General features: G+C 47.1%; 1 pseudogene; it reads left to right on the top strand.

The window, feature by feature from the left end:
• LOC111733627 overlaps positions 1 to 913 on the top strand; it is a 5,157-nt pseudogene extending 4,244 nt beyond the window's left edge.
• The last annotated feature ends 6,387 nt before the right edge of the window (positions 914 to 7,300 follow it).

Raw genomic sequence — 7,300 nt, 5'->3', positions numbered from 1 at the left:
CAGCCGGCCGCAGTTCAGGCCCCCGAACGGCCTCTGCGTACCCCAGAGCCGACCCTGTTCCCTCGCATTCGGAGAGCACCACCGTGGCTCCCTCACCCTTCGGCAGGAGGCTGAGAGCCTCACACCCGTGTGCAAGCCTCCGGTGATCACACCCGTGTGTGCTGTTGCATATCAAGGTCCGCCTCCTGGGTGGTCTCCCCCAGGCCCGGATATAACAATTCTTCCTCAAACGTCCTCTCCTTTGTCCTGGGACCCTCAGGTTGCCTCTCCTCCCTCCTCCTCACGTTATAGATCTTCACCCTGACTGGCCTTCGCTTGCAATGCTAGCCTTACTATTTTCCCTTCCTGTGTCTGTGGGAGGACCGTGGACAGAAGGGCCTCTCAGCCCTACCCTTCTGGCTCTCTGTTTCCGTAGTCCCAGAGGACCTGGCCAACGCCACCTCCCTGACAGTCCAGGTGGGCCAGTCCCTACGCCTGGTATGTGGAACCGACAGCGAGGCCCCTGCCAGGCTGAGCTGGTCCCGGGGAAGCCTGACGCTGAATCCATCCTATCCCTTGCACCCTGGGGTCCTGGAGCTGCGCCACGTGGTCTCAGGAGATGGCGGAGAATTCACCTGCCGAGCTCAGCACCCGCAGGTGTCCCTCCACGTCTCCCTGAAGCTAGTCGTGTGGGGTGAGTCCAAGCGGGACACCTGCGTTCTGAGGGGGGGCCATGAGCAAGACTAAGGTGTGGACCTAAGGAAACTCACACCTCCACCTCCTCTCTCCTCCAGGTGTTTCTTATTCCTACCCCCAGAGCTGTGGGGAGCAGCAGGGCTCCTGGCCCCTGGTCCTCACCCTGCTGAGGGGGGCCCTCATGGGTGCTGGCTTCCTCCTCACCTACGGCCTCACCTGGATCTACTACACCAGGTGAGCAGGTTTCTCAACGTGTCCTGGGTTTGGAGCTACCTTGATGGCTGTACCCGTCTCGTCCTCTCCAGCGCAAACCCTCCCCAGAGCTGCTCTCTCATTTCAGACCTTGTTTCTCCCATCGGTTCAGAGACTCCCACGTGGACAAGGCCGAAAGGCGTGACTGAGCCCCTTGCTCGAGGCGGCCTGAGGTCTGGGCTCCAGAGTCCGAGCAGGAGGATGGGGACCCATCCGACCACGGCATCCCCAGACCCACCCCACACAGCTCTGTGGAGCGAGGAGGTGCCCGATGACTCGGCCCTGTGCCCCATCCAGAGATGACCGTCACCTCTGGTCTCTAGGACTCTCCCTGACAGTCGTACCTCGATGGCTGGAAGGCAAGCGAGGAGAGAAACATTTTTAATTATTAACTTGAGTTATATTCCATGTAATATTTTGTTTCTGTGTGCTTACCTTGGTGTGGTTTTGATAAGCCCATAATTCAACCCCATAATATATTGTTATTAATCTCATAATGTTATTTTTTTTTAAAGTCGATTTTAAAGTTTTTTGTTTTTTTTTTAATTAGGACAAGCAACTCATATTTATCCACATATTAACCTGTTCGATCGCTCTCAATTTCTTCGTATACATTCGAGTTTCTCTGGAGTATCGTTTAACTTATTCCTAGTTTTATTGACAATTTCTCGGCATACGTCAGTGTATACGTTTGATTTACGTATATTGTGAAATGATTACCGCAGGAAGTTCAGCGAACACCTAACTTCTCGCACTGACGCAATCAAAAGCAAGGAAAGAAAAAGGGGAAATATTTCTCTTTGTGATGAGAACTCAGGACTTACTTGCTTAACAGCTTCCCTGCATGTGGCACAACAGGGTCGGCTACGGTCATCACTCTGTGGAGTGGCACATCCCCAAACTTGTGTATCTGATAGCGGGAAGGTTGCAGCTTTTAACCTCCTTCTTCCATGTCCCCCTCCCTGTCATTTCCATTTTGTCCGAAGATCTTTTTGTATATTTGTTGTGGGGCAGAGATCTGGTGATGAATTCTCCCGGCTGATGTTTGTCTGAAAAAGTGTCATGTATATTAGCTTTGGAAAGATATTTTTATCTAATGAGGAATTCTGGGAAAACGTCGTTTCCCTTTCAGTTCTTCAACTTGTTTTTTGGCGTTCGTAGTTTTTAACGAGAATTCTGCTGTAATTTTTATCTTTCTCTGTCGTTTGTCCTTTTCTCTGGCTGGGTTTAGTTTTTTTCTTTTTCTCACTGGGTTTGAATGATGTGATTAATATGTGCCTTGGTGTGGGATGTGTAGGTTGACTGTGTGTGTGTGTGTGTGTGTGAGAGAGAGAGAGACAGAGACAGAGAGAGAGACAGAGAGAGAGAGAGAGAGAGAGTTAGTTACCCACTGACTGGGAGTTTTTTGAATGTCTCGAATTTGTGGATTTATACTTGAGATCAAATTTGTGAAAATTGAAGCCAATATTTATTTAATTATATATATATTTAGTTCTTCCTCTGCCTTCTCTGCCTCTCCAGCTTTGTACATCTTGTATTTCCCGATATCATCTCATAGGGCCTTGAATATCTGTGCATCTTTCTCTAGCTGTTTTTCCTCTATATTCTTCATTTAGAATAGGAGTCATTGTTACATCTTCAAGTTTATCGATCATTCTACAATGCTCAATCTGCTGTTAAGTTCATTCAGTAAAATATGCATTTGAGTTCACGTATTTTCTTCTCTAGAAGCTACAGTTCCTTCTTATTTAATCTTATATTTCTTCTCTTATTACGGTAATGCTTTCCTTTACAACCTTGAGTATATGGAACATATTCGTAAGAACCTTTTATACAGCTTTGTCTGCTAAGTCCATCTCCTTTGTCATGTCTGCGCACGATTCGATCAAACTATTCTTCTCTTATTAGGCGTCACAAGTATTTCTTTACATGTCTAGTAATTTTTCACTGAGTGATGGACATTGTCGATTTTGTGAGGCTGACTAATTGGTTTCGTTGTATTTCTCTAAAGAACATTGGTCCTTTTTCTTGAAGGCAGTTAAGTTACTTACGTGTTGGGCCATTGTTTTTAAGGCTCTTTAATTTTTAACCTCTCTCCTAAGATAGGTTTGGTGTTGCCTTTATTCTAGGGCTAATTTTCTCTCACTCGAATACCATGGCCTTTTTGGAGATTTGACTGAATGTCCTATCTATTTGAAAAGGTATCTTCACTTTAGCTGGAGGCACTAGGCACTGGAAAATTTTCCATCTCATAGCTCTTTTTGTTCTTTCCTTAGAAATTGTTCTTGTGGCCTCATGGGGTTTCACCCTGTGTATGTGCCGACTGGTATTTTGCCCACAAGTCAAGGGAACTTTGATGAAGACTTTGCAAGCTTTCTCTGCGATGCTCTTTCCTGTCTAAAACTCTGACGTGCATAATTTAGCCATGTCAGTCTCCTCAACGTCCAATGTCTGGTGCTTCAACGCGATGCAATTTCCGTCCTTTTATTGTGTGTATGTGCCATTGCAAACTACCTCCTAGCAGAAAACCTGAGTGATTATAAGTCTCAGCTCATGGTTTTCCTTTCCTTAAGGATCACGGTTATTCCCTGTCTGTGTTCCATGTATAAAAATATAGGTTTCCTGTATTTTGTTCAGTGTTTTAGTTGTTTACAGGAGAATAATAATTCTGGACCCTGTTAATCTCTCCTGCTCAGAAATAGAATTCCCCTGCAGACTTTTAAAAACTTCTTTATCAAGGTATAACTTCACATGACACAAAATTAATTCATCGTAAGTGACTTTTCAGTCCATTTTTACAGTTGTGCAACCACCGTCACACATTTAGATTAGCCTAGAAAGGACACTTGAGCCCATTTGCAGTAAATGCCCCCTCTCTTCGGAGCTTCAAAAAAATCATTGGTCAGTTTTCAATTTCTAATGATTTGTTTTTGTGAATATTTCATATACATACATGAAATCATACAATATAAGGTCTCTTGTGTCTGTTATTTTTCACTAACCGTGAGGTTTTTGAGGTTCGTCCATAGTGGAGCACATGTCAGTAATTTTTAAATTAATTCATTTGATCGTACAAATTAAAAATAATTTTGTTCTCAATATGATTCCATTGTATGGATATATGCCACTTTTTGGTTATGCATTCACCAGTTGATACGTATTTCGATCATTTCCAGTTGTGGCTTTAAGAATCATTAAAATTTTGTTTAATTAAAAAAAAAAGATAATTAAAAACTAAAAAAACTAAATAATTTATAATAATAAAAAATAATCTCCATCGGAAACATTGAAAATGTTCAAAATGTCTACTGTACTATATTGTTTCAAATAAATATCCAGTTTTTAAATTTTCCCTCAAAAAAAAATGAAAAAGAAGGAGGCTTCTGGTTCCACTTCTGAGACAGTAATGTGAGATGTTCACTCCATGGACTCACTCTGCAGTCAAACAAGCATCACTGATGAAAACTGCTTTTTTAAAACCAACCATTTAAGTTCTCTGGAAATTGCCCTAAGGGCCAAGCATCAAATGATGAGATAGATGTTAAAACTCAGGAGGAATGATGAGAGCCTGTGTCATTGGAAGTGCCATCCGCACCCGCCCATCCTTATTCCAGGTCAGCATGATGGAAACTCCATTCCAGGTGGGTGGTGCCAAGAACCCAAGGCTCCCCCCTCCAAGTCCCATGTCGAGGGCTATGGCATCTTCCCGTGATGGGCAGGCTACCGGCATTTCTCATCCCTGCCAGCTCTGCACTGAAGAAGCTAAACTCCAGGCGGATGCAGCTGAGAAGTTGGGGGCTCTCTTCTTCAGGCTGCCCCTCGGTCCGTGGGGCAGAGGTTCTCACTCACACATGGCATGCTGAGAGAGATACTGGGAGTGATGTGGGTGACAGAAATGCTCCATGTCTTCACTGGGGTTTCAGTTAGACGAATATGTGCCAGTCTCACCAAGAGACATCTCTGAGTTCCCAGGGGCGTCTGTCTTAGTCTATTCTTGTTGGTGTAATGAAGTGCTAGAGACTGGGTGGCTTGTAGACAGCAGAAACGTGTCACTCAGAGTTCCAAAGCTGAGAAGTCCAGGATCAAGGTGTCTGAGAAGGGCCCACTGCCGGGTCTACAGGCAGGATCTTCTCGCTGTGCCTACACGTGGCGGAAGGGGTGGTGGCCCTCTCTCTGGGGTCTCTTTTGTAAGGGCACTCATCCCATTCATGAAGGCTCCACCTCATGACCTAATCATCTCCAAAGGCCCCACCAACAAATATCATCACATCGGGGGTAGGGCTTCAACGTAGGAATGTGGGGTGGGGCCCAACCTTCATTCCGCAGCAGAGGCTGAAACTGGAGTTGCTCAGTAATCATCGGTCATTGGCGTTGCTCTGGGCAAAGGTGCATCTGGTCACTTTGTGGCTTAGACAGTGTTCCTGTTTGTGTCTGTGCTGAGACATGACTGGAGTGGTCTCATTCTGCCATGGTCACAGTGGCCTTGTCTGGTGTGACGTTCCTGTGATATTGTTTATGTTCAGTAGGAGAACACCAGGGCTTGGCTGTGAGTGTCAGCAGGGGCTGATTTACTTCTCCGTAAAAGCGAAATCTAAAAAATAATGAAGTAAAAATATAGGAGGCTGGAGAAGTCAGCAGGGATCAGCCTCAGGTTGTATCATAAAGAGGTTGGTATCTGCTTTTGGAAAAGGAATACTTCACACTGGATGTCAACACACACGCCAGCGAGTAGCAGTTATAACCCATCATAAAGTACCGAACTTACAAAATTTTTCACTCGTTGGAAATGAGAACGAATCCAGGTTATGTCACTGTAATATTTCGCCCACCTCCTTGCCTCGTAATATGCTCTCTTGACTGGAAGAGTAAAAGCTGAAGACCCATGGAATGCTGCAGGAGCTCCTGCAGCATTCCATGACCCCAACGTAGACAGAGCAAGGGTGTGACCTGAATAACCCCACCTGTCATAGACCGTGTCTCCCCCCAAAAGCATATGCTGAAACCTAACCCTCAATGTTTTGGTCTTCGGAGGTGGGGCTTTTGGGAGGTGATGAGTTCATGAGGGTGGAGTCCTCATGAATGGGGTTAGGGCGCGTCCACTACTACGTGAGAACACGTGAGAGAAGACAGTATCTAAGAAGCAGGCAGTGGGCTCTCACAGACGCGGAGTCCGCTGGTGCGTTGGTCTTGGACTTCCAGCCTCCAGGACTGTGATGGATGAATGTCTGCCATTTCCGTCACCCAGTCTGTGGCGGCATTCTGCAATAGCAGTCGGATGGGACTCAGCCACCACAGGAACGTATTTTCTTATGTGGACATCACAGGATGAGTGTGTCTGGGTGGAAGTCATCTCGGAAAGATGCTCTGACAGTGAGGAGATATTGACGTATTTCAGATTGGGGGGAGCGTGGGTTTGCAGGACATCGTGGGGTGGTCGTGGGGACAGGGTTTGTGCTGATATGCTCCCTCTGGCCAAGACTCGGTTCTATTGAGGTGCAGTAAGAAGGGCACGGTTAATTTGTAGGTGCAGTGAGAACGGATGCAGCCTCTTCAGAAGAGCCGCATTTGCACCCGTGTCTAGAACCTAGGAAACAGTCCCTGTAAAGGAGTCCCAGGGCTTCGCGGGGACCAGTTGATGCTGGAGGTATGGAGGTGGCATCCTGATCTGCAGCATGGAAAGTTATGGGAAGGAACCGGGAGAGGAAGATGCACCTTCATGTAGATCACGTGGGTTACGGTGTCCCCGACTTGACCAAGATGGCAGCTCCGGGTGACGTGGGAGACAGACGGTCATGCTTCAGGAAGGAAACAGTGGCCGAGCACTTCCGATGCTGCTGAGAGGTGGCATCACGTAAACTGAGGACAGGAGCTGCCTGTGAGTTTTGGTCGTATGAGTCTTTGGTGATCTTGACAGGCATAGTTTGAGAACGGAGGCGAGATTGGAGGAGGCTGGGAAGATGGACAATCGATAAAGACTGATCCTTGACGAACTTCTATAAAGAGGAGAGAGAGCCCTCAGGTTTTCGAGGAACGGGGGGATGGGGGCTGACTGTCTGAGCACCACCTCCAGAGGAAGAGCTGCCTCTGGAAGGGGGAGGGGTCATTCTACAGGTGGGGTTGCTGACCCCACCTCTTCCCACCTCTCCCTGACAATGTGGTTCTGGACGTAGAGCTGCCAAGCTGTCCTTCCTTGGTCCCCGAGGACCCCTCAGCCCCATACCTGAAAGATGAGCTCTGAGGTTCAAAGGGAGACCCAACCCTGAGGGTAGCCCACACGCTGAGGTGGGGTTCTGAGGACTCCAGGTCGGGCTGGAGGAATCAGGGAGCCACGGACCAGCATCTTTCTCCCTCTTCCGGCTGAAGTGGCAGCATC

This window comes from Pteropus vampyrus, unplaced genomic scaffold (genome assembly GCF_000151845.1).
Source record: "Pteropus vampyrus isolate Shadow unplaced genomic scaffold, Pvam_2.0 Scaffold593, whole genome shotgun sequence".
NCBI classification, from domain to species: domain Eukaryota; kingdom Metazoa; phylum Chordata; class Mammalia; order Chiroptera; family Pteropodidae; genus Pteropus; species Pteropus vampyrus.
The sequence above is the reverse complement of the archived record's forward strand: the minus strand, read 5'-3'. Positions and strand labels throughout refer to the sequence as shown.